Here is a 27,233-nt window from a genome sequence, read left to right on the forward strand (position 1 = left end):
ATATTGACAGTATAGTTTTCTTTAAAAAATCCACTTAATTTTCTTTACCCTATTATTAAAAGGGTAATTGACAAAAACAAACTACATTGTCACCAGAAGAGCAATACAAAATGTACAAGTGATATATTAAAATCATCTTTCCAGCTTGACTTTCAATGATGCATTGGGGCAACGATTTTGTGAGAAACATCTTCACCCTTAAATAAAGATTTTCTTAATTCCTTACCTGTGTGCTAATTAGATATCACCTTGTTTTCACATTAAACAGACTTCCACATGAGAAAGCAGCAAGGATGCAGTGGCGTTAATGTTTCCTTGTGTCAACCCGTATTATTTCAGTAGACATTGAAATGAGGATGCATCTTGCTGCCTTTCCAATGAAGCAAATTTAATTTAGTAATAGGTTAAAAACCATCCCTACAAAGGTGTTAATCAGAGACTTGGCTTTGTGGACACTTTTCAAAGAACAAATTTGTTAGCATAAAAATAAAGCCAGAAAATTAAGAGCTGTTTAATCACTCAATTGGATTTTTTTTGCCAGCATATTTCTTTTTCTCTGCAACCCACTGCTAAATTGTGCTTCCTAGCTGTTTTTATAAAATCACTGAATCAAATCTAACTCTGATTACATCAGAGAAGGCCAGGTACCCTATACCATAAGAGGGGGTTTGAAATTTTGACTTGTCTACTTAAAGATCACCAAAATCTGATAACAAGGTCAATTACGTCCCTGGGTAGGATTGAACCACCAACCTTTTGGTTTATAGCCGTACACACTAACTGATTGCGCCACAGAGACACTTTGCAAAAGTACATACTGACAAAGGCTAATAAGCATTCATCTAAAACGTTTCCTAGAAAAACTTTAAAAAGTCAATAATCTGGAGAGTTTTTGTAAGATGTTTCTTCCATCCACCAACGAAGAAACACATTGGTACTTTCCCATGATGAGTGAGTGCTTCAGGATCTCTTGCACTTACATGTGCAGCACAGTACTGCAATGGAAGCATGCTGGGCCCATAACCCAGAGGTAGGCAGATTAAAACTATCCTCTGCTATATGCATTTTTTTTGTTAATTAAAGTAATCCAAAACTGGGATTGATATTTTTGCTCTTTTATTTTTCATTAAAGTACAATAACTTTTACCATTTTGATTTGTTTTAATAGTATATTGAAAGTATTGTTTTCTTTTAAAAATCCACTTAATTTTCTTTACCCTATTATTAAAATGGTAATTGACAAAAACAAACTACATTGTCATCAGAAGAGCAATACAAAATGTACAAGTGATATATTAAAATCATCTTTTCAGCTTGAATTTCAATGATGCATTGGGGCAACGATTTTGTGAGAAACATTTTCACCCTTAAATAAAGATTTTCTTAATTCCTTACCTGTGTGCTAATTAGATATCACCTTGTTTTCACATTAAACAGACTTCCACATGAGAAAGCAGCAAGGATGCAGTGGCGTTAATGTTTCCTTGTGTCAACCCGTATTATTTCAGTAGACATTGCAATGAGGATGCATCTTGCTGCCTTTCCAATGAAGCAAATTTAATTTAGTAATAGGTGAAAAACCATCCCTACAAAGGTGTTAATCAGAGACTTGGCTTTGTGGACACTTTTCAGAGAACAAATTTGTTAGCATAAAAATAAAGCCAGAAAATAAGGAGCTGTTTAATCACTCAATTGGATTTTTTTTGCCAGCATATTTCTTTTTCTCTGCAACCCACTGCTAAATTGTGCTTCCTAGCTGTTTTTATTAAATCACTGAATCAAATCTAACTCTGATTACATCAGAAAAGGCCAGGTACCCTACACCATAACAGGGGGTTTGAAATTTTGACTTGTCTACTTAAAGATCACCAAAATCTGATAACAAGGTCAATTACGTCCCTGGGTGGGATTGAACCACCAACCTTTTGGTTAGTAGCCGGACACACTAACCGATTGCACCACAGAGACACTTCGCAAAAAGGACTTACTGACAAAGGCTAATAAGCATACATCTAGAACGTTTCCTAGAAAAACTTTAAAAAGTCAATAATCTGGAGAGTTTTTGTAAAATGTTTCTTCCATCAACCAACGAGAAACACATTGGTACTTTCCCATGATGAGTGAGTGCTTCAGGATCTCTTGCACTTACATGTGCAGCAGAGTACAGCAATGGAAGCATGCTGGGCCCATAACCCAGCGGTAGGCAGATTGAAACTATCCTCTGCTATATGCATTTTTTTTTGTTAATTAAAGTAATCCAAAACTGGGATTGATATTTTGGCTCTTTTATTTTTACTTAAAGTACAATAACTTTTACCATTTTAATTTGTTTTAATAGTATATTGACAGTATTGTTTTCTTTCAAAAATCCACTTAATTTTCTTTACCCTATTATTAAAATGGTAATTGACAAAAACAAACTACATTGTCACCAGAAGAGCAATACAAAATGTACAAGTGATATATTAAAATCATCTTTCCAGCTTGAATTTCAATGATGCATTGGGGCAACGATTTTGTGAGAAACATCTTCACCCTTAAATAAATATTTTCTTAATTCCTTACCTGTGTGCTAATTAGATATCACCTTGTTTTCACATTAAACAGACTTCTACATGAGAAAGCAGCAAGGATGCAGTGGCGTTAATGTTTCCTTGTGTCAACCCGTATTATTTCAGTAGACATTGAAATGAGGAAGCATCTTGCTGCCTTTCCAATGAAGCAAATTTAATTTAGTAATAGGTGAAAAACCATCCCTACAAAGGTGTTAATCAGAGACTTGGCTTTGTGGACACTTTTCAAAGAACAAATTTGTTAGCATAAAAATAAAGCCAGAAAATTAAGAGCTGTTTAATTACTCAATTGGATTTTTTTGCCAGCATATTTCTTTTTCTCTGCAACCCACTGCTAAATTGTGCTTCCTAGCTGTTTTTATTAAATCACTGAATCAAATCTAACTCTGATTACATCAGAAAAGGCCAGGTACCCTACACCATAACAGGGGGTTTGAAATTTTGACTTGTCTACTTAAAGATCACCAAAATCTGATAACAAGGTCAATTACGTCCCTGGGTGGGATTGAACCACCAACCTTTTGGTTAATAGCCATATACACTAACTGATTGCGCCACAGAGACACTTAGCAAAAGTACATACTGACAAAGGCTAATAAGCATTCATCTAAAACGTTTCCTAGAAAAACTTTAAAAAGTCAATAATCTGGAGAGTTTTTGTAAGATGTTTCTTCCATCAACCAACAAAGAAACACATTGGTACTTTCCCATGATGACTGAGTGCTTCAGGATCTCTTGCACTTACATGTGCAGCAGAGTACTGCAATGGAAGCATGCTGGGCCCATAACCCAGAGGTAGGCAGATTGAAACTATCCTTTGCTATATGCATTTTTTTTTGTTAATTTAAGTAATCAAAACTGGGATTGATATTTTTGCTCTTTTATTTTTACTTAAAGTACAATAACTTTTACCATTTTAATTTGTTTTAATAGTATATTGACAGTATAGTTTTCTTTAAAAAAATCCACTTAATTTTCTTTACCCTATTATTAAAAGGGTAATTGACAAAAACAAACTACATTGTCACCAGAAGAGCAATACAAAATGTACAAGTGATAAATTAAAATCATCTTTCCAGCTTGAATTTCAATGATGCATTGGGGCAACGATTTTGTAAAAAACATCTTCACCCTTAAATAAAGATTTTCTTAATTCCTTACCTGTGTGCTAATTAGATATCACCTTGTTTTCACATTAAACAGACTTCCACATGAGAAAGCAGCAAGGATGCAGTGGCGTTAATGTTTCCTTGTGTCAACCCGTATTATTTCAGTAGACATTGAAATGAGGATGCATCTTGCTGCCTTTCCAATGAAGCAAATTTAATTTAGTAATAGGTTAAAAACCATCCCTACAAAGGTGTTAATCAGAGACTTGGCTTTGTGGACACTTTTCAAAGAACAAATTTGTTAGCATAAAAATAAATCCAGAAAATTAAGAGCTGTTTAATCACTCAATTGGATTTTTTTGCCAGCATATTTCTTTTTCTCTGCAACCCACTGCTAAATTGTGCTTCCTAGCTGTTTTTATAAAATCACTGAATCAAATCTAACTCTGATTACATCAGAGAAGGCCAGGTACCCTACACCATAAGAGGGGGTTTGAAATTTTGACTTGTCTACTTAAAGATCACCAAAATCTGATAACAAGGTCAATTACGTCCCTGGGTGGGATTGAACCACCAATCTTTTGGTTTATAGCCGTACACACTAACTGATTGCGCCACAGAGACACTTTGCAAAAGTACATACTGACAAAGGCTAATAAGCATTCATCTAAAACGTTTCCTAGAAAAACTTTAAAAAGTCAATAATCTGGAGAGTTTTTGTAAGATGTTTCTTCCATCCACCAACGAAGAAACACATTGGTACTTTCCCATGATGAGTGAGTGCTTCAGGATCTCTTGCACTTACATGTGCAGCAGAGTACTGCAATGGAAGCATGCTGGGCCCATAACCCAGAGGTAGGCAGATTAAAACTATCCTCTGCTATATGCATTTTTTTTGTTAATTAAAGTAATCCAAAACTGGGATTGATATTTTTGCTCTTTTATTTTTCATTAAAGTACAATAACTTTTACCATTTTAATTTGTTTTAATAGTATATTGAAAGTATTGTTTTCTTTTAAAAATCCACTTAATTTTCTTTACCCTATTATTAAAATGGTAATTGACAAAAACAAACTACATTGTCATCAGAAGAGCAATACAAAATGTACAAGTGATATATTAAAATCATCTTTCCAGCTTGAATTTCAATGATGCATTGGGGCAACGATTTTGTGAGAAACATTTTCACCCTTAAATAAAGATTTTCTTAATTCCTTACCTGTGTGCTAATTAGATATCACCTTGTTTTCACATTAAACAGACTTCCACATGAGAAAGCAGCAAGGATGCAGTGGTGTTAATGTTTCCTGGTGTCAACCTGTATTATTTCAGTAGACATTGAAATGAGGATGCATCTTGCTGCCTTTCCAATGAAGCAAGTTTAATTTAGTAATAGGTGAAAAACCATCCTTACAAAGGTGTTAATCAGAGACTTGGCTTTGTGGACACTTTTCAGAGAACAAATTTGTTAGCATAAAAATAAAGCCAGAAAATGAAGAGCTGTTAAATCACTCAATTGGATTTTTTTGCCAGCATATTTCTTTTTCTCTGCAACCCACTGCTAAATTGTGCTTCCTAGCTGTTTTTATAAAATCACTGAATCAAATCTAACTCTGATTACATCAGAGAAGGCCAGGTACCCTACACCATAAGAGGGGGTTTGAAATTTTGACTTGTCTACTTAAAGATCACCAAAATCTGATAACAAGGTCAATTACGTCCCTGGGTGGGATTGAACCACCAACCTTTTGGTTAATAGCCATATACACTAACTGATTGCGCCACAGAGACACTTTGCAAAAGTACATACTGACAAAGGCTAATAAGCATTCATCTAAAACGTTTCCTAGAAAAACTTTAAAAAGTCAATAATCTGGAGAGTTTTTGTAAGATGTTTCTTCCATCAACCAATGAAGAAACACATTGGTACTTTCCCATGATGACTGAGTGCTTCAGGATCTCTTGCACTTACATGTGCAGCAGAGTACTGCAATGGAAGCATGCTGGGCCCATAACCCAGAGGTAGGCAGAATGAAACTATCCTTTGCTATATGCATATTTTTTTGTTAATTTAAGTAATCAAAACTGGGATTGATATTTTTGCTCTTTTATTTTTACTTAAAGTACAATAACTTTTACCATTTTAATTTGTTTTAATAGTATATTGACAGTATAGTTTTCTTTAAAAAATCCACTTAATTTTCTTTACCCTATTATTAAAAGGGTAATTGACAAAAACAAACTACATTGTCACCAGAAGAGCAATACAAAATGTACAAGTGATATATTAAAATCATCTTTCCAGCTTGACTTTCAATGATGCATTGGGGCAACGATTTTGTGAGAAACATCTTCACCCTTAAATAAAGATTTTCTTAATTCCTTACCTGTGTGCTAATTAGATATCACCTTGTTTTCACATTAAACAGACTTCCACATGAGAAAGCAGCAAGGATGCAGTGGCGTTAATGTTTCCTTGTGTCAACCCGTATTATTTCAGTAGACATTGAAATGAGGATGCATCTTGCTGCCTTTCCAATGAAGCAAATTTAATTTAGTAATAGGTTAAAAACCATCCCTACAAAGGTGTTAATCAGAGACTTGCTTTGTGGACACTTTTCAAAGAACAAATTTGTTAGCATAAAAATAAAGCCAGAAAATTAAGAGCTGTTTAATCACTCAATTGGATTTTTTTTGCCAGCATATTTCTTTTTCTCTGCAACCCACTGCTAAATTGTGCTTCCTAGCTGTTTTTATAAAATCACTGAATCAAATCTAACTCTGATTACATCAGAGAAGGCCAGGTACCCTACACCATAAGAGGGGGTTTGAAATTTTGACTTGTCTACTTAAAGATCACCAAAATCTGATAACAAGGTCAATTACGTCCCTGGGTGGGATTGAACCACCAACCTTTTGGTTTATAGCCGTACACACTAACTGATTGCGCCACAGAGACACTTTGCAAAAGTACCTACTGACAAAGGCTAATAAGCATTCATCTAAAATGTTTCCTAGAAAAACTTTAAAAAGTCAATAATCTGGAGAGTTTTTGTAAGATGTTTCTTCCATCCACCAACGAAGAAACACATTGGTACTTTCCCATGATGAGTGAGTGCTTCAGGATCTCTTGCACTTACATGTGCAGCAGAGTACTGCAATGGAAGCATGCTGGGCCCATAACCCAGAGGTAGGCAGATTAAAACTATCCTCTGCTATATGCATTTTTTTTTGTTAATTAAAGTAATCCAAAACTGGGATTGATATTTTTGCTCTTTTATTTTTCATTAAAGTACAATAACTTTTACCATTTTAATTTGTTTTAATAGTATATTGAAAGTATTGTTTTCTTTTAAAAATCCACTTAATTTTCTTTACCCTATTATTAAAATGGTAATTGACAAAAACAAACTACATTGTCATCAGAAGAGCAATACAAAATGTACAAGTGATATATTAAAATCATCTTTCCAGCTTGAATTTCAATGATGCATTGGGGCAACGATTTTGTGAGAAACATTTTCACCCTTAAATAAAGATTTTCTTAATTCCTTACCTGTGTGCAAATTAGATATCACCTTGTTTTCACATTAAACAGACTTCCACATGAGAAAGCAGCAAGGATGCAGTGGCGTTAATGTTTCCTGGTGTCAACCTGTATTATTTCAGTAGACATTGAAATGAGGATGCATCTTGCTGCCTTTCCAATGAAGCAAGTTTAATTTAGTAATAGGTGAAAAACCATCCTTACAAAGGTGTTAATCAGAGACTTGGCTTTGTGGACACTTTTCAGAGAACAAATTTGTTAGCATAAAAATAAAGCCAGAAAATGAAGAGCTGTTTAATCACTCAATTGGATTTTTTTGCCAGCATATTTCTTTTTCTCTGCAACCCACTGCTAAATTGTGCTTCCTAGCTGTTTTTATAAAATCACTGAATCAAATCTAACTCTGATTACATCAGAGAAGGCCAGGTACCCTACACCATAAGAGGGGGTTTGAAATTTTGACTTGTCTACTTAAAGATCACCAAAATCTGATAACAAGGTCAAATACATCCCTGGGTGGGATTGAACCACCAACCTTTTGGTTAATAGCCGTGCACACTAACTGATTGCGCCACAGAGACACTTTGCAAAAGTCCATACTGACAAAGGCTAATAAGCATTCATCTAAAACGTTTCCTAGAAAAACTTTAAAAAGTCAATAATCTGGAGAGTTTTTGTAAGATGTTTCTTCCATCAACCAACGAAGAAACACATTGGTACTTTCCCATGATGACTGAGTGCTTCAGGATCTCTTGCACTTACATGTGCAGCAGAGTACTGCAATGGAAGCATGCTGGGCCCATAACCCAGAGGTAGGCAGATTGAAACTATCCTTTGCTATATGCATTTTTTTTTGTTAATTTAAGAAATCAAAACTGGGATTGATATTTTTGCTCTTTTATTTTTACTTAAAGTACAATAACTTTTACCATTTTAATTTGTTTTAATAGTATATTGACAGTATAGTTTTCTTTAAAAAATCCACTTAATTTTCTTTACCCTATTATTAAAAGGGTAATTGACAAAAACAAACTACATTGTCACCAGAAGAGCAATACAAAATGTACAAGTGATATATTAAAATCATCTTTCCAGCTTGAATTTCAATGATGCATTGGGGCAACGATTTTGTGAGAAACATCTTCACCCTTAAATAAAGATTTTCTTAATTCCTTACCTGTGTGCTAATTAGATATCACCTTGTTTTCACATTAAACAGACTTCCACATGAGAAAGCAGCAAGGATGCAGTGGCGTTAATGTTTCCTTGTGTCAACCCGTATTATTTCAGTAGACATTGAAATGAGGATGCATCTTGCTGCCTTTCCAATGAAGCAAATTTAATTTAGTAATAGGTGAAAAACCATCCCTACAAAGGTGTTAATCAGAGACTTGGCTTTGTGGACACTTTTCAAAGAACAAATTTGTTAGCATAAAAATAAAGCCAGAAAATTAAGAGCTGTTTAATCACTCAATTGGATTTTTTTGCCAGCATATTTCTTTTTCTCTGCAACCCACTGCTAAATTGTGCTTCCTAGCTGTTTTTATAAAATCACTGAATCAAATCTAACTCTGATTACATCAGAGAAGGCCAGGTACCCTACACCATAAGAGGGGGTTTGAAATTTTGACTTGTCTACTTAAAGATCACCAAAATCTGATAACAAGGTCAATTACGTCCCTGGGTGGGATTGAACCACCAACCTTTTGGTTTATAGCCATACACACTAACTGATTGCACCACAGAGACACTTTTCAAAAGTACATACTGACAAAGGCTAATAAGCATTCATCTAAAACGTTTCCTAGAAAAACTTTAAAAAGTCAATAATCTGGAGAGTTTTTGTAAGATGTTTCTTCCATCCACCAACGAAGAAACACATTGGTACTTTCCCATGATGAGTGAGTGCTTCAGGATCTCTTGCACTTACATGTGCAGCAGAGTACTGCAATGGAAGCATGCTGGGCCCATAACCCAGAGGTAGGCAGATTGAAACTATCCTTTGCTATATGCATTTTTTTTGTTAATTTAAGTAATCAAAACTGGGATTGATATTTTTGCTCTTTTATTTTTCATTAAAGTACAATAACTTTTACTATTTTAATTTGTTTTAATAGTATATTGAAAGTATTGTTTTCTTTTAAAAATCCACTTAATTTTCTTTACCCTATTATTAAAATGGTAATTGACAAAAACAAACTACATTGTCACCAGAAGAGCAATACAAAATGTACAAGTGATATATTAAAATCATCTTTCCAGCTTGAATTTCAATGATGCATTGGGGCAACGATTTTGTGAGAAACATTTTCACCCTTAAATAAAGATTTTCTTAATTCCTTACCTGTGTACTAATTAGATATCACCTTGTTTTCACATTAAACAGACTTCCACATGAGAAAGCAGCAAGGATGCAGTGGCGTTAATGTTTCCTGGTGTCAACCTGTATTATTTCAGTAGACATTGAAATGAGGATGCATCTTGCTGCCTTTCCAATGAAGCAAGTTTAATTTAGTAATAGGTGAAAAACCATCCTTACAAAGGTGTTAATCAGAGACTTGGCTTTGTGGACACTTTTCAGAGAACAAATTTGTTAGCATAAAAATAAAGCCAGAAAATGAAGAGCTGTTTAATCACTCAATTGGATTTTTTTGCCAGCATATTTCTTTTTCTCTGCAACCCACTGCTAAATTGTGCTTCCTAGCTGTTTTTATAAAATCACTGAATCAAATCTAACTCTGATTACATCAGAGAAGGCCAGGTACCCTACACCATAAGAGGGGGTTTGAAATTTTGACTTGTCTACTTAAAGATCACCAAAATCTGATAACAAGGTCAATTACATCCCTGGGTGGGATTGAACCACCAACCTTTTGGTTAATAGCCATACACACTAACTGATTGCGCCACAGAGACACTTTGCAAAAGTACATACTGACAAAGGCTAATAAGCATTCATCTAAAACGTTTCCTAGAAAAACTTTAAAAAGTCAATAATCTGGAGAGTTTTTGTAAGATGTTTCTTCCATCAACCAACGAAGAAACACATTGGTACTTTCCCAGGATGAGTGAGTGCTTCAGGATCTATTGCACTTACATGTGCAGCAGAGTACAGCAATGGAAGCATGCTGGGCACATAACCCAGAGGTAGGCAGATTGAAACTATCCTCTGCTATATGCATTTTTTTTTTTAATTAAAGTAATCCAAAACTGGGATTGATATGTTGGCTCTTTTATTTTTACTTACAGTACAATAACTTTTACCATTTTAATTTGTTTTAATAGTATATTGACAGTATTGTTTTCTTTCAAAAATCCACTTAATTTTCTTTACCCTATTATTAAAATGGTAATTTACAAAAACAAACTACATTGTCACCAGAAGAGCAATACAAAATGTACAAGTGATATATTAAAATCATCTTTCCAGCTTGAATTTCAATGATGCATTGGGGCAACGATTTTGTGAGAAACATTTTCACCCTTAAATAAAGATTTTCTTAATTCCTTACCTGTGTGCTAATTAGATATCACCTTGTTTTCACATTAAACAGACTTCCACATGAGAAAGCAGCAAGGATGCAGTGGTGTTAATGTTTCCTGGTGTCAACCTGTATTATTTCAGTAGACATTGAAATGAGGATGCATCTTGCTGCCTTTCCAATGAAGCAAGTTTAATTTAGTAATAGGTGAAAAACCATCCTTACAAAGGTGTTAATCAGAGACTTGGCTTTGTGGACACTTTTCAGAGAACAAATTTGTTAGCATAAAAATAAAGCCAGAAAATGAAGAGCTGTTAAATCACTCAATTGGATTTTTTTGCCAGCATATTTCTTTTTCTCTGCAACCCACTGCTAAATTGTGCTTCCTAGCTGTTTTTATAAAATCACTGAATCAAATCTAACTCTGATTACATCAGAGAAGGCCAGGTACCCTACACCATAAGAGGGGGTTTGAAATTTTGACTTGTCTACTTAAAGATCACCAAAATCTGATAACAAGGTCAATTACGTCCCTGGGTGGGATTGAACCACCAACCTTTTGGTTAATAGCCATATACACTAACTGATTGCGCCACAGAGACACTTTGCAAAAGTACATACTGACAAAGGCTAATAAGCATTCATCTAAAACGTTTCCTAGAAAAACTTTAAAAAGTCAATAATCTGGAGAGTTTTTGTAAGATGTTTCTTCCATCAACCAATGAAGAAACACATTGGTACTTTCCCATGATGACTGAGTGCTTCAGGATCTCTTGCACTTACATGTGCAGCAGAGTACTGCAATGGAAGCATGCTGGGCCCATAACCCAGAGGTAGGCAGAATGAAACTATCCTTTGCTATATGCATATTTTTTTGTTAATTTAAGTAATCAAAACTGGGATTGATATTTTTGCTCTTTTATTTTTACTTAAAGTACAATAACTTTTACCATTTTAATTTGTTTTAATAGTATATTGACAGTATAGTTTTCTTTAAAAAATCCACTTAATTTTCTTTACCCTATTATTAAAAGGGTAATTGACAAAAACAAACTACATTGTCACCAGAAGAGCAATACAAAATGTACAAGTGATATATTAAAATCATCTTTCCAGCTTGACTTTCAATGATGCATTGGGGCAACGATTTTGTGAGAAACATCTTCACCCTTAAATAAAGATTTTCTTAATTCCTTACCTGTGTGCTAATTAGATATCACCTTGTTTTCACATTAAACAGACTTCCACATGAGAAAGCAGCAAGGATGCAGTGGCGTTAATGTTTCCTTGTGTCAACCCGTATTATTTCAGTAGACATTGAAATGAGGATGCATCTTGCTGCCTTTCCAATGAAGCAAATTTAATTTAGTAATAGGTTAAAAACCATCCCTACAAAGGTGTTAATCAGAGACTTGCTTTGTGGACACTTTTCAAAGAACAAATTTGTTAGCATAAAAATAAAGCCAGAAAATTAAGAGCTGTTTAATCACTCAATTGGATTTTTTTTGCCAGCATATTTCTTTTTCTCTGCAACCCACTGCTAAATTGTGCTTCCTAGCTGTTTTTATAAAATCACTGAATCAAATCTAACTCTGATTACATCAGAGAAGGCCAGGTACCCTACACCATAAGAGGGGGTTTGAAATTTTGACTTGTCTACTTAAAGATCACCAAAATCTGATAACAAGGTCAATTACGTCCCTGGGTGGGATTGAACCACCAACCTTTTGGTTTATAGCCGTACACACTAACTGATTGCGCCACAGAGACACTTTGCAAAAGTACCTACTGACAAAGGCTAATAAGCATTCATCTAAAATGTTTCCTAGAAAAACTTTAAAAAGTCAATAATCTGGAGAGTTTTTGTAAGATGTTTCTTCCATCCACCAACGAAGAAACACATTGGTACTTTCCCATGATGAGTGAGTGCTTCAGGATCTCTTGCACTTACATGTGCAGCAGAGTACTGCAATGGAAGCATGCTGGGCCCATAACCCAGAGGTAGGCAGATTAAAACTATCCTCTGCTATATGCATTTTTTTTTGTTAATTAAAGTAATCCAAAACTGGGATTGATATTTTTGCTCTTTTATTTTTCATTAAAGTACAATAACTTTTACCATTTTAATTTGTTTTAATAGTATATTGAAAGTATTGTTTTCTTTTAAAAATCCACTTAATTTTCTTTACCCTATTATTAAAATGGTAATTGACAAAAACAAACTACATTGTCATCAGAAGAGCAATACAAAATGTACAAGTGATATATTAAAATCATCTTTCCAGCTTGAATTTCAATGATGCATTGGGGCAACGATTTTGTGAGAAACATTTTCACCCTTAAATAAAGATTTTCTTAATTCCTTACCTGTGTGCAAATTAGATATCACCTTGTTTTCACATTAAACAGACTTCCACATGAGAAAGCAGCAAGGATGCAGTGGCGTTAATGTTTCCTGGTGTCAACCTGTATTATTTCAGTAGACATTGAAATGAGGATGCATCTTGCTGCCTTTCCAATGAAGCAAGTTTAATTTAGTAATAGGTGAAAAACCATCCTTACAAAGGTGTTAATCAGAGACTTGGCTTTGTGGACACTTTTCAGAGAACAAATTTGTTAGCATAAAAATAAAGCCAGAAAATGAAGAGCTGTTTAATCACTCAATTGGATTTTTTTGCCAGCATATTTCTTTTTCTCTGCAACCCACTGCTAAATTGTGCTTCCTAGCTGTTTTTATAAAATCACTGAATCAAATCTAACTCTGATTACATCAGAGAAGGCCAGGTACCCTACACCATAAGAGGGGGTTTGAAATTTTGACTTGTCTACTTAAAGATCACCAAAATCTGATAACAAGGTCAAATACATCCCTGGGTGGGATTGAACCACCAACCTTTTGGTTAATAGCCGTGCACACTAACTGATTGCGCCACAGAGACACTTTGCAAAAGTCCATACTGACAAAGGCTAATAAGCATTCATCTAAAACGTTTCCTAGAAAAACTTTAAAAAGTCAATAATCTGGAGAGTTTTTGTAAGATGTTTCTTCCATCAACCAACGAAGAAACACATTGGTACTTTCCCATGATGACTGAGTGCTTCAGGATCTCTTGCACTTACATGTGCAGCAGAGTACTGCAATGGAAGCATGCTGGGCCCATAACCCAGAGGTAGGCAGATTGAAACTATCCTTTGCTATATGCATTTTTTTTTGTTAATTTAAGAAATCAAAACTGGGATTGATATTTTTGCTCTTTTATTTTTACTTAAAGTACAATAACTTTTACCATTTTAATTTGTTTTAATAGTATATTGACAGTATAGTTTTCTTTAAAAAATCCACTTAATTTTCTTTACCCTATTATTAAAAGGGTAATTGACAAAAACAAACTACATTGTCACCAGAAGAGCAATACAAAATGTACAAGTGATATATTAAAATCATCTTTCCAGCTTGAATTTCAATGATGCATTGGGGCAACGATTTTGTGAGAAACATCTTCACCCTTAAATAAAGATTTTCTTAATTCCTTACCTGTGTGCTAATTAGATATCACCTTGTTTTCACATTAAACAGACTTCCACATGAGAAAGCAGCAAGGATGCAGTGGCGTTAATGTTTCCTTGTGTCAACCCGTATTATTTCAGTAGACATTGAAATGAGGATGCATCTTGCTGCCTTTCCAATGAAGCAAATTTAATTTAGTAATAGGTGAAAAACCATCCCTACAAAGGTGTTAATCAGAGACTTGGCTTTGTGGACACTTTTCAAAGAACAAATTTGTTAGCATAAAAATAAAGCCAGAAAATTAAGAGCTGTTTAATCACTCAATTGGATTTTTTTGCCAGCATATTTCTTTTTCTCTGCAACCCACTGCTAAATTGTGCTTCCTAGCTGTTTTTATAAAATCACTGAATCAAATCTAACTCTGATTACATCAGAGAAGGCCAGGTACCCTACACCATAAGAGGGGGTTTGAAATTTTGACTTGTCTACTTAAAGATCACCAAAATCTGATAACAAGGTCAATTACGTCCCTGGGTGGGATTGAACCACCAACCTTTTGGTTTATAGCCATACACACTAACTGATTGCACCACAGAGACACTTTTCAAAAGTACATACTGACAAAGGCTAATAAGCATTCATCTAAAACGTTTCCTAGAAAAACTTTAAAAAGTCAATAATCTGGAGAGTTTTTGTAAGATGTTTCTTCCATCCACCAACGAAGAAACACATTGGTACTTTCCCATGATGAGTGAGTGCTTCAGGATCTCTTGCACTTACATGTGCAGCAGAGTACTGCAATGGAAGCATGCTGGGCCCATAACCCAGAGGTAGGCAGATTGAAACTATCCTTTGCTATATGCATTTTTTTTGTTAATTTAAGTAATCAAAACTGGGATTGATATTTTTGCTCTTTTATTTTTCATTAAAGTACAATAACTTTTACTATTTTAATTTGTTTTAATAGTATATTGAAAGTATTGTTTTCTTTTAAAAATCCACTTAATTTTCTTTACCCTATTATTAAAATGGTAATTGACAAAAACAAACTACATTGTCACCAGAAGAGCAATACAAAATGTACAAGTGATATATTAAAATCATCTTTCCAGCTTGAATTTCAATGATGCATTGGGGCAACGATTTTGTGAGAAACATTTTCACCCTTAAATAAAGATTTTCTTAATTCCTTACCTGTGTACTAATTAGATATCACCTTGTTTTCACATTAAACAGACTTCCACATGAGAAAGCAGCAAGGATGCAGTGGCGTTAATGTTTCCTGGTGTCAACCTGTATTATTTCAGTAGACATTGAAATGAGGATGCATCTTGCTGCCTTTCCAATGAAGCAAGTTTAATTTAGTAATAGGTGAAAAACCATCCTTACAAAGGTGTTAATCAGAGACTTGGCTTTGTGGACACTTTTCAGAGAACAAATTTGTTAGCATAAAAATAAAGCCAGAAAATGAAGAGCTGTTTAATCACTCAATTGGATTTTTTTGCCAGCATATTTCTTTTTCTCTGCAACCCACTGCTAAATTGTGCTTCCTAGCTGTTTTTATAAAATCACTGAATCAAATCTAACTCTGATTACATCAGAGAAGGCCAGGTACCCTACACCATAAGAGGGGGTTTGAAATTTTGACTTGTCTACTTAAAGATCACCAAAATCTGATAACAAGGTCAATTACATCCCTGGGTGGGATTGAACCACCAACCTTTTGGTTAATAGCCATACACACTAACTGATTGCGCCACAGAGACACTTTGCAAAAGTACATACTGACAAAGGCTAATAAGCATTCATCTAAAACGTTTCCTAGAAAAACTTTAAAAAGTCAATAATCTGGAGAGTTTTTGTAAGATGTTTCTTCCATCAACCAACGAAGAAACACATTGGTACTTTCCCAGGATGAGTGAGTGCTTCAGGATCTATTGCACTTACATGTGCAGCAGAGTACAGCAATGGAAGCATGCTGGGCACATAACCCAGAGGTAGGCAGATTGAAACTATCCTCTGCTATATGCATTTTTTTTTTTAATTAAAGTAATCCAAAACTGGGATTGATATGTTGGCTCTTTTATTTTTACTTACAGTACAATAACTTTTACCATTTTAATTTGTTTTAATAGTATATTGACAGTATTGTTTTCTTTCAAAAATCCACTTAATTTTCTTTACCCTATTATTAAAATGGTAATTTACAAAAACAAACTACATTGTCACCAGAAGAGCAATACAAAATGTACAAGTGATATATTAAAATCATCTTTCCAGCTTGAATTTCAATGATGCATTGGGGCAACGATTTTGTGAGAAACATTTTCACCCTTAAATAAAGATTTTCTTAATTCCTTACCTGTGTGCTAATTAGATATCACCTTGTTTTCACATTAAACAGACTTCCACATGAGAAAGCAGCAAGGATGCAGTGGCGTTAATGTTTCCTGGTGTCAACCTGTATTATTTCAGTAGACATTGAAATGAGGATGCATCTTGCTGCCTTTCCAATGAAGCAAGTTTAATTTAGTAATAGGTTAAAAACCATCCTTACAAAGGTGTTAATCAGAGACTTGGCTTTGTGGACACTTTTCAGAGAACAAATTTGTTAGCATAAATATAAAGCCAGAAAATGAAGAGCTGTTTAATCACTCAATTGGATTTTTTTTGCCAGCATATTTCTTTTTCTCTGCAACCCACTGCTTAATTGTGCTTCCTATCTGTTTTTATAAAATCACTGAATCAAATCTAACTCTGATTACATCAGAGAAGGCCAGGTACCCTACACCATAACAGGGGGTTTGAAATTTTGACTTGTCTACTTAAAGATCACCAAAATCTGATAACAAGGTCAATTACGTCCCTGGGTGGGATTGAACCACCAACCTTTTGGTTAGTAGCCAGACACACTAACCGATTGCGCCACAGAGACACTTTGTAAAAAGTACATACTGACAAAGGCTAATAAGCATACATCTAGAACGTTTCCTAGAAAAACTTTAAAAAGTCAATAATCTGGAGAGTTTTTGTAAGATGTTTCTTAGATCAACCAACGAAGAAACACATTGGTACTTTCCCATGATGAGTGAGTGCTTCAGGATCTCTTGCACTTACATGTGCAGCAGAGTACTGCAATGGAAGCATGCTGGGCCCATAACCCAGAGGTAGGCAGATTGAAACTATCCTTTGCTATATGCATTTTTTTTTTGTTAATTTAAGTAATCAAAACTGGGATTGATATTTTTGCTCTTTTATTTTTACTTAAAGTACAATAACTTTTACCATTTTAATTTGTTTTAATAGTATATTGACAGTATAGTTTTCTTTCAAAAATCCACTTAATTTTCTTTACCCTATTATTAAAATGGTAATTTACAAAAACAAACTACATTGTCACCAGAAGAGCAATACAAAATGTACAAGTGATATATTAAAATCATCTTTCCAGCTTGAATTTCAATGATGCATTGGGGCAACGATTTTGTGAGAAACATTTTCACCCTTAAATAAAGATTTTCTTAATTCCTTACCTGTGTGCTAATTAGATATCACCTTGTTTTCACATTAAACAGACTTCCACATGAGAAAGCAGCAAGGATGCAGTGGCGTTAATGTTTCCTGGTGTCAACCTGTATTATTTCAGTAGACATTGAAATGAGGATGCATCTTGCTGCCTTTCCAATGAAGCAAGTTTAATTTAGTAATAGGTTAAAAACCATCCTTACAAAGGTGTTAATCAGAGACTTGGCTTTGTGGACACTTTTCAGAGAACAAATTTGTTAGCATAAAAATAAAGCCAGAAAATGAAGAGCTGTTTAATCACTCAATTGGATTTTTTTTGCCAGCATATTTCTTTTTCTCTGCAACCCACTGCTAAATTGTGCTTCCTAGCTGTTTTTTATAAAATCACTGAATCAAATCTAACTCTGATTACATCAGAGAAGGCCAGGTACCCTACAACATAAAAGGGGGTTTGAAATTTTGACTTGTCTACTTAAAGATCACCCAAACCTGATCACAAGGTCAATTACATCCCTGGGTGGGATTGAACCACCAACCTTTTGGTTAGTAGCCAGACACACTAACCTATTGCGCCACAGAGACACTTTGCAAAAAGTGCATACTGACAAAGGCTAATAAGCATTAATCTAGAACGTTTCCTAGAAAAACTTTAAAAAGTCAATAATCTGGAGAGTTTTTGTAAGAATTTTCTTAAATCAACAACGAAGAAACACATTGGTACTTTCCCATGATGAGTGAGTGCTTCAGGATCTCTTGCACTTACATGTGCAGCAGAGTACAGCAATGGAAGCATGCTGGGCCCATTACCCAGAGGTAGGCAGATTGAAACTATCCTCTGCTATATGCATTTTTTTTGTTAATTAAAGTAATCCAAAACTGGGATTGATATGTTAGCTATTTTATGTTTACTTAAAGTACAATAACTTTTACCATTTTAATTTGTTTTAATAGTATATTGACAGTATTGTTTTCTTTCAAAAATCCACTTAATTTTCTTTACCCTATTATTAAAATGGTAATTGACAAAAACAAACTACATTGTCACCAGAAGAGCAATACAAAATGTACAAGTTATAGATTAAAATCATCTTTCCAGCTTGAATTTCAATGATGCATTGGGGCAACGATTTTGTGAGAAACATCTTCACCCTTAAATAAAGATTTTCTTAATTCCTTACCTGTGTGCTAATTAGATATCACCTTGTTTTCACATTAAACAGACTTCCACATGAGAAAGCAGCAAGGATGCATTGGCGTTAATGTTTCCTGGTGTCAACCTGTATTATTTCAGTAGACATTGAAATGAGGATGCATCTTGCTGCCTTTCCAATGAAGCAAGTTTAATTTAGTAATAGGTGAAAAACCATCCTTACAAAGGTGTTCATCAGAGACTTGGCTTTGTGGACACTTTTCAGAGAACAAATTTGTTAGCATAAAAATAAAGCCAGAAAATGAAGAGCTGTTTAATCACTCAATTGGATTTTTCTGCCAGCATATTTTTTTTCTTTGCAACCCACTGCTAAATTGTGCTTCCTAGCTGTTTTTTATAAAATCACTTAATCAAATCTAACTCTGATTACATCAGAGAAGGCCAGGTACCCTACATCATAAGAGGGGGTTTGAAATTTTGACTTGTCCACTTAAAGATCACCAAAACCTGACCACAAGGTCACTTACATCCCTGGGTGGGATTGAACCACCAACCTTTTGGTTAGTAGCCAAACACACTAACTGATTGCACCACAGAGACACTTTGCAAAAGTGGATACTGACAAAGGCTAATAAGCATTCATCTAGAACGTTTCCTAGAAAAACTTTAAAAAGTCAATAATCTGGAGAGTTTTTGTAAGATGTTTCTTAGATCAACCAACGAAGAAACACATTGGTACTTTCCCATGATGAGTGAGTGCTTCAGGATCGCTTGCACTTACATGTGCAGCAGAGTACTGCAATGGAAGCATGCTGGGCCCATAACCCAGAGGTAGGCAGATTAAAACTATCCTCTGCTATATGTATTTTTTTTTAATTAAAGTAATCCAAAACTGGGATTGATATTTTAGCTCTTTTATTTTTCATTAAAGTACAATAACTTTTACTATTTTAATTTGTTTTAATAGTATATTGAAAGTATTGTTTTCTTTTAAAAATCCACTTAATTTTCTTTACCCTATTATTAAAATGGTAATTGACAAAAACAAACTACATTGTCACCAGAAGAGCAATACAAAATGTACAAGTGATAAATTAAAATCATCTTTCCAGCTTGAATTTCAATGATGCATTGGGGCAACGATTTTGTGAGAAACATTTTCACCATTAAATAAAGATTTTCTTAATTCCTTACCTGTGTGCTAATTAGATATCACCTTGTTTTCACATTAAACAGACTTCCACATGAGAAAGCAGCAAGGATGCAGTGGCGTTAATGTTTCCTGGTGTCAACCTGTATTATTTCAGTAGACATTGAAATGAGGATGCATCTTGCTGCCTTTCCAATGAAGCAAGTTTAATTTAGTAATAGGTGAAAAACCATCCTTACAAAGGTGTTAATCAGAGACTTGGCTTTGTGGACACTTTTCAGAGAACAAATTTGTTAGCATAAAAATAAAGCCAGAAAATGAAGAGCTGTTTAATCACTCAATTGGATTTTTTTGCCAGCATATTTCTTTTTCTCTGCAACCCACTGCTAAATTGTGCTTCCTAGCTGTTGTTATAAAATCACTGAATCAAATCTAACTCTGATTACATCAGAGAAGGCCAGGTACCCTACACCATAAGAGGGGGTTTGAAATTTTGACTTGTCTACTTAAAGATCACCAAAATCTGATAACAAGGTCAATTACGTCCCTGGGTGGGATTGACCCACCAACCTTTTGGTTAGTAGCTATACACATTAACTGATTGCGCCACAGAGACACTTTGCAAAAGTACATACTGACAAAGGCTAATAAGCATTCATCTAAAACGTTTCCTAGAAAAACTTTAAAAAGTCAATAATCTGGAGAGTTTTTGTAAGATGTTTCTTCCATCAACCAACGAAGAAACACATTGGTACTTTCCCAGGATGAGTGAGTGCTTCAGGATCTATTGCACTTACATGTGCAGCAGAGTACAGCAATGGAAGCATGCTGGGCACATAACCCAGAGGTAGGCAGATTGAAACTATCCTCTGCTATATGCATTTTTTTTTTGTTAATTAAAGTAATCCAAAACTGGGATTGATATGTTGGCTCTTTTATTTTTACTTACAGTACAATAACTTTTACCATTTTAATTTGTTTTAATAGTATATTGACAGTATTGTTTTCTTTCAAAAATCCACTTAATTTTTTTTACCCTATTATTAAAATGGTAATTGACAAAAACAAACTACATTGTCACCAGAAGAGCAATACAAAATGTACAAGTGATATATTAAAATCATCTTTCCAGCTTGAATTTCAATGATGCATTGGGGCAACGATTTTGTGAGAAACATTTTCACCCTTAAATAAAGATTTTCTTAATTCCTTACCTGTGTGCTAATTAGATATCACCTTGTTTTCACATTAAACAGACTTCCACATGAGAAAGCAGCAAGGATGCAGTGGCGTTAATGTTTCCTGGTGTCAACCTGTATTATTTCAGTAGACATTGAAATGAGGATGCATCTTGCTGCCTTTCCAATGAAGCAAGTTTAATTTAGTAATAGGTTAAAAACCATCCCTACAAAGGTGTTAATCAGAGACTTGGCTTTGTGGACACTTTTCAAAGAACAAATTTGTTAGCATAAAAATAAAGCCAGAAAATTAAGAGCTGTTTAATCACTCAATTGGATTTTTTTGCCAGCATATTTCTTTTTCTCTGCAACCCACTGCTAAATTGTGCTTCCTAGCTGTTTTTATAAAATCACTGAATCAAATCTAACTCTGATTACATCAGAGAAGGCCAGGTACCCTACACCATAAGAGGGGGTTTGAAATTTTGACTTGTCTACTTAAAGATCACCAAAATCTGATAACAAGGTCAATTACGTCCCTGGGTGGGATTGAACCACCAACCTTTTGGTTTATAGCCATACACACTAACTGATTGCACCACAGAGACACTTTTCAAAAGTACATACTGACAAAGGCTAATAAGCATTCATCTAAAACGTTTCCTAGAAAAACTTTAAAAAGTCAATAATCTGGAGAGTTTTTGTAAGATGTTTCTTCCATCCACCAACGAAGAAACACATTGGTACTTTCCCATGATGAGTGAGTGCTTCAGGATCTCTTGCACTTACATGTGCAGCAGAGTACTGCAATGGAAGCATGCTGGGCCCATAACCCAGAGGTAGGCAGATTGAAACTATCCTTTGCTATATGCATTTTTTTTGTTAATTTAAGTAATCAAAACTGGGATTGATATTTTTGCTCTTTTATTTTTCATTAAAGTACAATAACTTTTACTATTTTAATTTGTTTTAATAGTATATTGAAAGTATTGTTTTCTTTTAAAAATCCACTTAATTTTCTTTACCCTATTATTAAAATGGTAATTGACAAAAACAAACTACATTGTCACCAGAAGAGCAATACAAAATGTACAAGTGATATATTAAAATCATCTTTCCAGCTTGAATTTCAATGATGCATTGGGGCAACGATTTTGTGAGAAACATTTTCACCCTTAAATAAAGATTTTCTTAATTCCTTACCTGTGTACTAATTAGATATCACCTTGTTTTCACATTAAACAGACTTCCACATGAGAAAGCAGCAAGGATGCAGTGGCGTTAATGTTTCCTGGTGTCAACCTGTATTATTTCAGTAGACATTGAAATGAGGATGCATCTTGCTGCCTTTCCAATGAAGCAAGTTTAATTTAGTAATAGGTGAAAAACCATCCTTACAAAGGTGTTAATCAGAGACTTGGCTTTGTGGACACTTTTCAGAGAACAAATTTGTTAGCATAAAAATAAAGCCAGAAAATGAAGAGCTGTTTAATCACCCAATTGGATTTTTTTGCCAGCATATTTCTTTTTCTCTGCAACCCACTGCTAAATTGTGCTTCCTAGCTGTTTTTATAAAATCACTGAATCAAATCTAACTCTGATTACATCAGAGAAGGCCAGGTACCCTACACCATAAGAGGGGGTTTGAAATTTTGACTTGTCTACTTAAAGATCACCAAAATCTGATAACAAGGTCAATTACATCCCTGGGTGGGATTGAACCACCAACCTTTTGGTTAATAGCCATACACACTAACTGATTGCGCCACAGAGACACTTTGCAAAAGTACATACTGACAAAGGCTAATAAGCATTCATCTAAAACGTTTCCTAGAAAAACTTTAAAAAGTCAATAATCTGGAGAGTTTTTGTAAGATGTTTCTTCCATCAACCAACGAAGAAACACATTGGTACTTTCCCAGGATGAGTGAGTGCTTCAGGATCTATTGCACTTACATGTGCAGCAGAGTACAGCAATGGAAGCATGCTGGGCACATAACCCAGAGGTAGGCAGATTGAAACTATCCTCTGCTATATGCATTTTTTTTTTTTAATTAAAGTAATCCAAAACTGGGATTGATATGTTGGCTCTTTTATTTTTACTTACAGTACAATAACTTTTACCATTTTAATTTGTTTTAATAGTATATTGACAGTATTGTTTTCTTTCAAAAATCCACTTAATTTTCTTTACCCTATTATTAAAATGGTAATTTACAAAAACAAACTACATTGTCACCAGAAGAGCAATACAAAATGTACAAGTGATATATTAAAATCATCTTTCCAGCTTGAATTTCAATGATGCATTGGGGCAACGATTTTGTGAGAAACATTTTCACCCTTAAATAAAGATTTTCTTAATTCCTTACCTGTGTGCTAATTAGATATCACCTTGTTTTCACATTAAACAGACTTCCACATGAGAAAGCAGCAAGGATGCAGTGGCGTTAATGTTTCCTGGTGTCAACCTGTATTATTTCAGTAGACATTGAAATGAGGATGCATCTTGCTGCCTTTCCAATGAAGCAAGTTTAATTTAGTAATAGGTTAAAAACCATCCTTACAAAGGTGTTAATCAGAGACTTGGCTTTGTGGACACTTTTCAGAGAACAAATTTGTTAGCATAAATATAAAGCCAGAAAATGAAGAGCTGTTTAATCACTCAATTGGATTTTTTTTGCCAGCATATTTCTTTTTCTCTGCAACCCACTGCTTAATTGTGCTTCCTATCTGTTTTTATAAAATCACTGAATCAAATCTAACTCTGATTACATCAGAGAAGGCCAGGTACCCTACACCATAACAGGGGGTTTGAAATTTTGACTTGTCTACTTAAAGATCACCAAAATCTGATAACAAGGTCAATTACGTCCCTGGGTGGGATTGAACCACCAACCTTTTGGTTAGTAGCCAGACACACTAACCGATTGCGCCACAGAGACACTTTGTAAAAAGTACATACTGACAAAGGCTAATAAGCATACATCTAGAACGTTTCCTAGAAAAACTTTAAAAAGTCAATAATCTGGAGAGTTTTTGTAAGATGTTTCTTAGATCAACCAACGAAGAAACACATTGGTACTTTCCCATGATGAGTGAGTGCTTCAGGATCTCTTGCACTTACATGTGCAGCAGAGTACTGCAATGGAAGCATGCTGGGCCCATAACCCAGAGGTAGGCAGATTGAAACTATCCTTTGCTATATGCATTTTTTTTTTGTTAATTTAAGTAATCAAAACTGGGATTGATATTTTTGCTCTTTTATTTTTACTTAAAGTACAATAACTTTTACCATTTTAATTTGTTTTAATAGTATATTGACAGTATAGTTTTCTTTCAAAAATCCACTTAATTTTCTTTACCCTATTATTAAAATGGTAATTTACAAAAACAAACTACATTGTCACCAGAAGAGCAATACAAAATGTAAAAGTGATATATTAAAATCATCTTTCCAGCTTGAATTTCAATGATGCATTGGGGCAACGATTTTGTGAGAAACATTTTCACCCTTAAATAAAGATTTTCTTAATTCCTTACCTGTGTGCTAATTAGATATCACCTTGTTTTCACATTAAACAGACTTCCACATGAGAAAGCAGCAAGGATGCAGTGGCGTTAATGTTTCCTGGTGTCAACCTGTATTATTTCAGTAGACATTGAAATGAGGATGCATCTTGCTGCCTTTCCAATGAAGCAAGTTTAATTTAGTAATAGGTTAAAAACCATCCTTACAAAGGTGTTAATCAGAGACTTGGCTTTGTGGACACTTTTCAGAGAACAAATTTGTTAGCATAAAAATAAAGCCAGAAAATGAAGAGCTGTTTAATCACTCAATTGGATTTTTTTTGCCAGCATATTTCTTTTTCTCTGCAACCCACTGCTAAATTGTGCTTCCTAGCTGTTTTTTATAAAATCACTGAATCAAATCTAACTCTGATTACATCAGAGAAGGCCAGGTACCCTACAACATAAAAGGGGGTTTGAAATTTTGACTTGTCTACTTAAAGATCACCCAAACCTGATCACAAGGTCAATTACATCCCTGGGTGGGATTGAACCACCAACCTTTTGGTTAGTAGCCAGACACACTAACCTATTGCGCCACAGAGACACTTTGCAAAAAGTGCATACTGACAAAGGCTAATAAGCATTAATCTAGAACGTTTCCTAGAAAAACTTTAAAAAGTCAATAATCTGGAGAGTTTTTGTAAGAATTTTCTTAAATCAACAACGAAGAAACACATTGGTACTTTCCCATGATGAGTGAGTGCTTCAGGATCTCTTGCACTTACATGTGCAGCAGAGTACAGCAATGGAAGCATGCTGGGCCCATTACCCAGAGGTAGGCAGATTGAAACTATCCTCTGCTATATGCATTTTTTTTTGTTAATTAAAGTAATCCAAAACTGGGATTGATATGTTAGCTATTTTATGTTTACTTAAAGTACAATAACTTTTACCATTTTAATTTGTTTTAATAGTATATTGACAGTATTGTTTTCTTTCAAAAATCCACTTAATTTTCTTTACCCTATTATTAAAATGGTAATTGACAAAAACAAACTACATTGTCACCAGAAGAGCAATACAAAATGTACAAGTTATAGATTAAAATCATCTTTCCAGCTTGAATTTCAATGATGCATTGGGGCAACGATTTTGTGAGAAACATCTTCACCCTTAAATAAAGATTTTCTTAATTCCTTACCTGTGTGCTAATTAGATATCACCTTGTTTTCACATTAAACAGACTTCCACATGAGAAAGCAGCAAGGATGCATTGGCGTTAATGTTTCCTGGTGTCAACCTGTATTATTTCAGTAGACATTGAAATGAGGATGCATCTTGCTGCCTTTCCAATGAAGCAAGTTTAATTTAGTAATAGGTGAAAAACCATCCTTACAAAGGTGTTCATCAGAGACTTGGCTTTGTGGACACTTTTCAGAGAACAAATTTGTTAGCATAAAAATAAAGCCAGAAAATGAAGAGCTGTTTAATCACTCAATTGGATTTTTCTGCCAGCATATTTTTTTTCTTTGCAACCCACTGCTAAATTGTGCTTCCTAGCTGTTTTTTATAAAATCACTTAATCAAATCTAACTCTGATTACATCAGAGAAGGCCAGGTACCCTACATCATAAGAGGGGGTTTGAAATTTTGACTTGTCCACTTAAAGATCACCAAAACCTGACCACAAGGTCACTTACATCCCTGGGTGGGATTGAACCACCAACCTTTTGGTTAGTAGCCAAACACACTAACTGATTGCACCACAGAGACACTTTGCAAAAGTGGATACTGACAAAGGCTAATAAGCATTCATCTAGAACGTTTCCTAGAAAAACTTTAAAAAGTCAATAATCTGGAGAGTTTTTGTAAGATGTTTCTTAGATCAACCAACGAAGAAACACATTGGTACTTTCCCATGATGAGTGAGTGCTTCAGGATCGCTTGCACTTACATGTGCAGCAGAGTACTGCAATGGAAGCATGCTGGGCCCATAACCCAGAGGTAGGCAGATTAAAACTATCCTCTGCTATATGTATTTTTTTTTAATTAAAGTAATCCAAAACTGGGATTGATATTTTAGCTCTTTTATTTTTCATTAAAGTACAATAACTTTTACTATTTTAATTTGTTTTAATAGTATATTGAAAGTATTGTTTTCTTTTAAAAATCCACTTAATTTTCTTTACCCTATTATTAAAATGGTAATTGACAAAAACAAACTACATTGTCACCAGAAGAGCAATACAAAATGTACAAGTGATAAATTAAAATCATCTTTCCAGCTTGAATTTCAATGATGCATTGGGGCAACGATTTTGTGAGAAACATTTTCACCATTAAATAAAGATTTTCTTAATTCCTTACCTGTGTGCTAATTAGATATCACCTTGTTTTCACATTAAACAGACTTCCACATGAGAAAGCAGCAAGGATGCAGTGGCGTTAATGTTTCCTGGTGTCAACCTGTATTATTTCAGTAGACATTGAAATGAGG

At 34.4% G+C, this 27,233-nt stretch overlaps 2 non-coding genes across 2 annotated transcripts; both read right to left on the reverse strand.

Annotated features, from left to right (window-relative positions):
• Positions 1-17,081: 17,081 nt before the first annotated feature.
• On the reverse strand, positions 17,082-17,155 carry TRNAS-ACU (transfer RNA serine (anticodon ACU)). Its single transcript has one exon. It is a non-coding gene; the product is annotated as a tRNA-Ser (tRNA).
• Positions 17,156-24,094: 6,939 nt separating this feature from the next.
• Positions 24,095-24,168, reverse strand: TRNAS-ACU (transfer RNA serine (anticodon ACU)). Its single transcript has one exon. It is a non-coding gene; the product is annotated as a tRNA-Ser (tRNA).
• Positions 24,169-27,233: the final 3,065 nt, after the last annotated feature.

This window comes from Pseudophryne corroboree, unplaced genomic scaffold (genome assembly GCF_028390025.1).
Source record: "Pseudophryne corroboree isolate aPseCor3 unplaced genomic scaffold, aPseCor3.hap2 scaffold_2052, whole genome shotgun sequence".
NCBI lineage: Eukaryota > Metazoa > Chordata > Amphibia > Anura > Myobatrachidae > Pseudophryne > Pseudophryne corroboree.